Source organism: Branchiostoma floridae, chromosome 9 (assembly GCF_000003815.2).
Source record: "Branchiostoma floridae strain S238N-H82 chromosome 9, Bfl_VNyyK, whole genome shotgun sequence".
Lineage (NCBI taxonomy): Eukaryota > Metazoa > Chordata > Leptocardii > Amphioxiformes > Branchiostomatidae > Branchiostoma > Branchiostoma floridae.
Window position 1 is genome coordinate 15,555,871 of NC_049987.1, and position 8,640 is coordinate 15,564,510.

At 40.7% G+C, this 8,640-nt stretch overlaps 1 long non-coding RNA gene across 1 annotated transcript; it reads right to left on the reverse strand.

Annotated features, from left to right (window-relative positions):
- Positions 1–48: 48 nt before the first annotated feature.
- Positions 49–8,132, reverse strand: LOC118423352. The gene is made up of 3 exons (XR_004832038.1): positions 7,966–8,132; positions 5,881–6,022; positions 49–665 (listed from the first exon to the last, which is right to left on the reverse strand). It is a non-coding gene; the product is annotated as an uncharacterized LOC118423352 (long non-coding RNA).
- Positions 8,133–8,640: the final 508 nt, after the last annotated feature.

The window sequence follows — 8,640 nt, forward strand, 5'->3', positions numbered from 1 at the left end:
ACGTTGTCGAAATCAACAGTGCCTCCAACGTGCCTCCGCCTCCGCTTGGTGAGATATAAGGTCACTAGAGCTCAGTAATGCTGCACGCCTTACACGTTGAGACATGTATTAGCTAACTAACATTTTGCACTTGTCGTTGATATTTAGTCTTTATTACACAGCCTGAAGAGAGGGAAGGAAAACAAGAGAGAGAAGGAGAGAGAGGGGAGGGAGAGAGAGAAAGAGCTCATCGAAGGTACAGGAAAAGACAGAATGAAAGAAGGTAGGAGAGGGAGAAAGGGAACATGGGGTGACATGGAGGGATAAAAAGAGAGAGAGAATTACATGCGTTGGATACATCTTCAAGGCAATTAACACCAGACGGGACGACCAGTCCAAACGTATTGTTTTCACTGAGGCTGTGACAGAACCCTGACCAAAAAATATATACAAGACAGGTTTCGGGGTCACAATACAGCCGAAATTTGTAAAATATATGCACGACTTCCTTTTATGCACGCGGGCGGAGGGCGTTCCCCATGGGTAGGTTACGGCGTCTAGTTGTTACCACGTCCCGGATTCATTCAGAGCACAGCTTGAATTGAACCAGGGGTCAGTCCGGGTCCCCGGGCCCACAATACTCCGGGAGCCGCAAGGTGTCCTGCCGGGCCACGCAGGGGTCACGCCTGAAAGTGGAAAAAAAAAACAGTCCGTGAACTTCCCGACAGGGGCGCTTTTTCCTTTTACCATACAGCCGGAGTGGGGTAACACATAACTCAACTTTGTCAAGCTGCAAGCTGGCTTTTACTTTACGGGCGTGGTTACATAATCTCCAAGCAGATCTTGCGGTGGCATAAGATAGTATCATAAAGCTGGGGAAGGGGTTTAGCCGGCAGAGGGGTGTTATTCCACCTCCAAGCCGGCTTAACTCCTTCTTCAGCTTATGATACTATCTTATGACACCGCAAGATTGTCGTACGACCGCTAACTTGAGGCATTTTGGAGGACGAAAATGTACGTCTCCTGCAAAGTTCAACTGTCTTGGTACACAAAATGCTGAAGCTGTTTTGGGTCCATGTCGGTGGTTGGTTCCGTCATACCCCTGTCACATTATCCACGATCTTCGGGCGTATCGATGGAAGGTCGGCCATATTTAAGATCGACAGAGGGTTACGTGTATTTTTTACCTGAAAACAGTCCTTGTCACATATAAGCCATACTTTGTACCTTGTACAATTGTTATGCAATAAAGGTATTATCATAAGCGAGGCTCGGGCGATTGACGCAGACTCGTCGTCCGATCGATTTTCGCTCAATGTGATAGGGGTATCACGGTCTGCTTAAAAATCCTATGGCATCATATTAAAATCGTGCGACAATCGCACGACTTATGTGACCGCGACCGTAGAAGTTCACTGCAGTAATCCACCATATCTATCGGATTTATTTTATAAACAAAACCAATGAAACATGGTAGCAATTACAGCAATTATCAATGTCTCTTTTAAATTTGTTTTGATATAAAGCAAGAAAGGAGACTTTATTTATTTTGATGCTATATCATTTTATATGATTTTTGGGCACTACAATGACGAATTATATTGTAACAAGTTACTATTACGTAACGGATCCATGTTGAGGTTCCCACAGTACTGTGATACTCAGGGACATTCTTAACTTTGCAAAAAAACACCAGTTATCATCTTATACAAGTTGATAAATGATGTGTAAGAGATCTGAGAGCCGCCGTCAGCCCTCTTCACCCCATTTACCTACTTGTTAAGGATAATTGCTGGCCACTTCTGCAAACCTGTAATTATGTTGAAGTGAAGTGTATGATATCCGTGGGAATCAACTCAAGATCACTCAAGAACAGGCACCGTGGGAACCACATCATGAATTCTTCATACCCCTTTCCACTAGGATGGCGCTCTCACCGCGCTCTCTCTGCGACCTCAAATTTGACATACCGCTCAACGAATTGTATAGATAAGAAACACGTTGTGTGTTTTGTTGTCTTCTCAGTCACACTATCATTTGTATGATACACCCTGTGTGAAAGCGAAGGTTACACATATCCTATTTAGGTCGCAGTGAGAGCGCAGCGCGATCGTTGTCTAGTGGAGAGGGACTTACATAACAGTAATGACATTTTGCTTACCTCTTGGTTTTGTCAAGGACAGAGTAAAATTTGGGCAGCCTTTAGTCTTTACCTAAGTAAAAGATTTTGCAATTCCAAAATTATTGAAAAGTCACCAGCTAAAAATTCGTGAAGGCATTCAGGTAGCTCCACTAACATATTATAGGCAGCAATTAATTTAGAACGATCAAAAAGGTAAGACGAAGGGCACTAAAAAGACATAATACACATAATACACACAAGGAAAATAAACCCAAAGGAGTTTCAGAATATGTGAGATACTTCGATGTATCATGACATTAACAAATGTTGAGATGATAAGGGTTAGATTGGCTTATTTACATATTACCCATTCGTGATTATAATCACCATTCTAGCTAATTTTTCATAAAAGATAATAACCCAGGTTTACCAACTGAAATGCACAGCAGGATTTACAACTGAATTGTCGCAGATGAGGTGAACTGAAAATAAAAGGTTGATTTTTTAATCTTTTCTTCGATGTGTTTATTTATTTGATAAAATCAAATATTATATGAGAAGAATTGCGCGGGGAATTCGAGAAGCATCAGTGTAAAATCGGGCACTGTGTTACTATTCTGTTGATATGCTGATCTTGATCTGCTTATAAACAATTGTTCATTTAGATCATTTTTTTCATTTCTGCTAGATGGTTTCTATGTTCTTGCTTTGTTGAATAAAGAAATAATGAATAGTATGATAAAAAAAGTAACTAAGCCCCCTACGCCTGATGACAAAAATTTGTCGAACAAGCAAATCCAAGAAAAGAGTCAAGCTTCAGATTTTGCAGATGACAAATCATGAAAAGCCTGTGTGTAACCGATCACTTCCAGGCCATTAAATTTTCGACACGGTGTCAGTTTGCTACACTAACAAAGACAGTATGTACGTGAAGGATCACCATAGTAGGTGAAAGATCATCAAATAACCCATGTTAAGGGTTTGATGACCCTTCACCTACTAGATACTGTCTTTGTTAGTGTAGCAACCTGACACCGTGTCGGAAATTTAATGGCGTGGAAGTGATCGGTTACACACAGCCTTTTCGTGATTTGTCATCTGCAAAATCTTTAATTGAGGTAATTGAAGATGCCAAGCAGACTCTGTACTTGACAAGCGCATGAAGAAAGTAACAGCTCTCATTTAGCACTAGGAGACCAAGATTTTTCCCTGCTGATGAAGGTTCATTGATAAACATGCTTATCACATGTATATTTGTTATAATTTTCTTCATTGAAAAGTCAATAAGAAAGGTCATTGACATTGCTATCAATCTTAGATGTCATTAGTATACTCTAACGTAACGTACAGTTTTACGTAACGTGTGGTTCCCACGGTACATACTAATATCCATGACCTGATTCCTACGGTCATTGACATTGTTACTTAAGGACAAAGAGATGGTTGGTATACATTAGAGATACATATCATAATGAATATTTTGATATGCTTAGATACGAGCAAAAAGGTGCTGCTGTACTTTTTGTCTGTAATACTGGTCTGATGATCATGTGTCAGCCTTTTGATGTTTGTATGTTGTGTTTAATGTTCTTATGATTAGGTTTGTGTAAGCCTAATGTTGTACAGGTAAACAGTGCAAGTTCTGATGTTTTTGTGAGTTTGTTAGTGCTAAGATAGTGGCATCAGTATATTTGATGTGTTTATATTTTCGATTTCTCGTGTTGCATATTTAAATCTGATTTTGTTGCAAATGGGTATGTTTAGGTAATATTTATGTCACCTTGTGATGTGTTAAATTAAAACCAGGAAAGGAAAACCCTGCACAGAAATCCAGGGGGGGGGGGGCACCCCTGTTAAAAAGTCCTAGGGGCAAACCCTGGCCAAAAAGACCAGTTGGAACGGTCCCTGCAACAATATGACAATATGTGAATGTGTTATAGTATATAGTATTGCATATACCTAGATGATTAAGTAAAGGTAGTCTAGTGTGTAAAATGGTAAAGAGATGCTAGTGTGAGTATTCTATAATAATTCTTTTTTTTTTAATTAGTTGTGTTCGTATGACCTATGGTGATACAAGCGAGTAGGTGATTATCTTCGAATGTTCTATAATTTATGACTTGTGAATAAAATGTGAAAAATATGTTTTTAATATATTAATCAAATTATCATGTTAAATATAAATAAAAAATTCTCATTGATCTCTCACCCATCCTAATTTGATTTTTAGATCGCTTTCCTGTACATTCCAGTTATGCTAAATAGCATTTACTCAAGCAAATTGATATAATTTTGGAAACGGCCAGACGTTTTAACTAGCATCCACTAGCTTTCGTCGGTGACACTGAAGTGATCTTGAAGAAGAAAACAATTGGTCTTTTATACCCTAACTATGAATATAAACAATTTTAGATGTCCGATAGGAAGTATTGTAAGACAAAAAAAGTCAAGCTGAAGACAATTTGGATTCCAATAGAAAACAAAGGCATACTAACGTATACCAACGTATACCATTCCAGTTAGTATACCGGCTGTTTTATGCATTCTAGCAAGTAGTGAGTAGTGATTGTCTTCAGCAAAGGGAATCTTAATATGCCGAACCAACCGTTGTCATTCCAAGCTATGTTAAGTTCTATTAGGCATAAACATATCTCTGTAACATATATTCCAAAATTTCTTTGGGTTGATTTTCGATACACATGCTCATGTCTCTTTTCAGCGCCCTTCACATAGGTTCTTTGATGATTAATGCTTTATTGTCTTTGTTAGTGTAGCTACCTGACACCGTGTCGAATATTTAATGGCGTGGAAGTGATCGGTTACACACCGGCTTTTCATGATTTGTCATCTGCAAAATCTTTGAGGTTTTTGACCTTTTTTTCAATTGAGGTAATCGAAGATGCCTAGCAGACTCTGTACTTGACAAACGCACGAAGAAAACAAAAGCCATTAATCATTTAGCATCAGGAGACCAAGACCTGTCCCTGCTGATGAAGGTTAATTGATAAGCATGCTTATCATATGTATATTTATTCTAATTTTCGTCATTGAAAAGTCAATAAGAAAGGTCATTGACATTGCTATCAATCTTAGATGTCATAAGTATACTCTAACGTAACGGATAGTGTTCCCACGGTACCTATCCATGACTTGATTCCCATGGTACATATCCATGACCTTATTCCTAGGGCCATTGACATTGTTACTTAAGGACAAAGAGATGGCGCCATGGCTGGTATACATTAGAGATACATTTCATAATTAATATTTTGATATGCTTAGATACGAGCAAAAGGTGCTGCTGACTGAAATTAAAAAAAAAAAACGTTGTCCACTTGCAGAATAAACGAGGGCGAGGCAGCAATTATTCTCTTATTTACTTTATGAGAAAGAAACCACTGATAAACCCCATCTATTTGTTCTTCCATGAGGAAGACCAGCACAATTGCTCACTTTCAGCTATGTAGTGAGCACAAGAGCTTGTCACAATAATGTTTCTGACTTGAGAAGATGAGATGATGTTGCATTTACAATGACCTGTAATAACCTGAGATGGTACCGGTGACCTGAAGTAACCTGAAACTTTGGAGTGGCTGCAGGTCTTGTTACGTGGTGACTATTAGGTGAAACATCGTCAGGGATATACAGCAAAGGGCTACTGAGATGCTGTGATTGGTTATTTTTTATTTGAAACTCAACACCTTAATTCAAATTAACCAATCACGCCCAACGCCTATGTACATGTGTGTGATTTATGATTCCATATTTACATGATTTACCTGAATAGCAGATCTGCATTGGTCAGACCTTTTCTGTAGCACGCCCCTTTCTTCTTAGATATATATGTATTCTGTCTTTGCCGCACACACCTCAGACGTTTCGCCGCGGCTGGAAAGGTTCTTCGCTCTGGCACGCATCGTGCTGGAACACAAGTTGTAAACAGCAGGTAAGCACAAAATGCTGCAGCGAAAAAGTCAGTCGTCTTCTTTACTCGATTTCTATAATTATAGTTTCAATCACTTGCTGGCACTGTTTCGTTAATTTATTTCCATGTGCAAGTAGTCATTCCTGTCGAGAATTTGTAGGCCTGATGTACCCCTCTTTACTTTGTGACGGAGGATAACCTCCGACGGCATAGTATTATAGTTGTCAGATGTGATGAGTGTTCGCATCTGTATCTATATGTTCCCTTTGCCGCATTTGTATGTAGATTGGCATGTTTTCTACATGTACCTGACGTTGTTTTTTTTCGAGGTAGCTGTTTTTATAATCGAAGAAACACGCGTCACATCCCAGCATGGAAATCGTTAATACTTGTTTTGATTTAAGATCGAGCTGAATGAATAGAATTTTCAAAATGTTATAAAATGTTGTGCCATGTTACTGGTGGAATTAGGAGAGTTTAGCAATGACCGGATTGCTTGTCCTGATCTGATAAGATTCGTCAGTCAGTCAGTCAGTCAGTCATAGTCATACGGTGTATTACATGTATACCGCACAGTTGGGGTTATACCGCCCCATACGGGGTGGCATACCCTTTCTTTTAGCTGAATACAAGACGGGGATGCGCCATGTCTCCCGTCCGGGTGAATGATGTACGGATGGAGGCACGCCAGTTATAAAGTCCGACTTGAATACCCCGGGAGCCGCAAGGGGCCGTGTTAAAAGGCCCGGCAGGGCCCCTTTCCCCATCTGGGACCTACACCTGATTCGGTATCTACCGTACAATACTCAATAGTGAAATAAAGCGAGAAAACGCACATTTTAGTGTGCCATGAAGTTTCTGCCGTCTTGTGTTCGATGAGACATAAGTATAGCATAATAAAGTTCACAACCCAGAGGTTTTGTGTTTGAATCCGGTGATGTGCCATCGATTTTGTGCCCTTTGGGAAAGACACTTAATACGACTTTACTCACTTCACTCAGGTTAAAATGAGTACCTAGCTATGGTTAGGGCAGTCCTTCGGATAGGATGCTAAATGGAGGTTCTGTGCTATTTCTTTTTGTACTGGGTTGCTGATTGCTGGCTTTTTCTGACCGCCGGCCCTGCTATGAAGGCTACAATTTTTTCGTACGTTTTTTGGGGAGGCCACGTCCGCCACGTATTTCTGACAACGTGGGGAACGACTGGCAAGAGGGAGGGAGTACGTCAACAACGCACGGCACACAAAGTTTTGCCTGCACGAAACGTTCTACGGCGTGTCTGCGTGTTCCAAAATCCGTCGGATTCCCTACGAGTTCGTATGGAGGCGGTACTTACCACTTACGGATCCCAAAAGATTGCTCACGTTTTGACACGTAGACAGCACGTATTTGCAAGTACGGTGGGTTGCGCCCTTAGCTTAAAGCGCTCCGACAGACATCAAAATCTATCACCTCCACCCTCGATTGTATATCCAAGGTGTGTTGCTGCCTCCTAGATGTCAATAATCATCGGTATTTAACATTTAACGTTATACATTGCAATGCAATTGCGTGTTCCACGCAATGTGACACGGTAAACTACGTTCGACTTTCTGTCAATTCTAAAACCTTGCCACCCTCAGGCGATCAACAGATACGACCAAGTAGCGTCGTGTGTGGCGTAACTGGGAATGCTTTCAACTCGGAATCTAGTGGTCCGGAGTTTGATACTCGTCATGACCCCGACGTTGTACCCATGGGTACTTAACACGACCTCCCTCACTACACCCATGTGTAAACATGGACACCTGACGTCGGTCGGGGAGGTTAAAGAAAAGTTGACCTTCTGTAGGTATTGTGTACATGTATGTGGCACTGTTAATATAAGTTACTAACTTAAATGCATTGCCACACTATCCTCGTCTGTCCGAAAACAAAATATAAAAAAAGATACGACCTACCGTCGCTGCAGCTGGCTTTTAGACATGTGAATAAACACGCCAGTCACCTTCGGCGAAATTCTTTGTTTCTTTCGAGGTCCCAGTCCCAGACTAAAGATAAGGCATTATGATAGAAAATCACCTTGTTGATGTTGTTAGATACTTAGAGTCCATCAAAGTTACCTTTCTGCGGCACTCCATGTCTTGAATGAAATCTAGCCTATATGACCCTCTATGACTTGTAATGCCATCTGGTTGTTCGACCAGTTTTCTTTACAGTTGATTTGATTTGATTTATTCGACAATAACAGCATTAAAGATACAGGTAACTTTAAGTAAGCATTGTGTTTAAAATCCCCCATTTGCCTTGATATCTGATCACGTGCACGTTGTGTTGTCGTATTTATGGTTCAAGTAATTTGATGTATATGTCTTAACACCTAGCTTTAGAATCCCAGCTTTTGGATATGCATTTAAATGTTCAAATGTGAACTCACCCAGTAACCCTTCCGCTGCGTACCACCCCGATCGGCTTAAGGCCGCCACGATCGTGGTTCCCCCGAGGCAAGCCCGATCTTGCCCCCAATAAGGGGAGGAGCTACCGAATTTGCCTCCATAGACTTCCTATACAAAAACACACAGAACAAATGGCTTCAAAACTCACCAGCATTTCCATCTCCAAAAGCTACTTCCCAC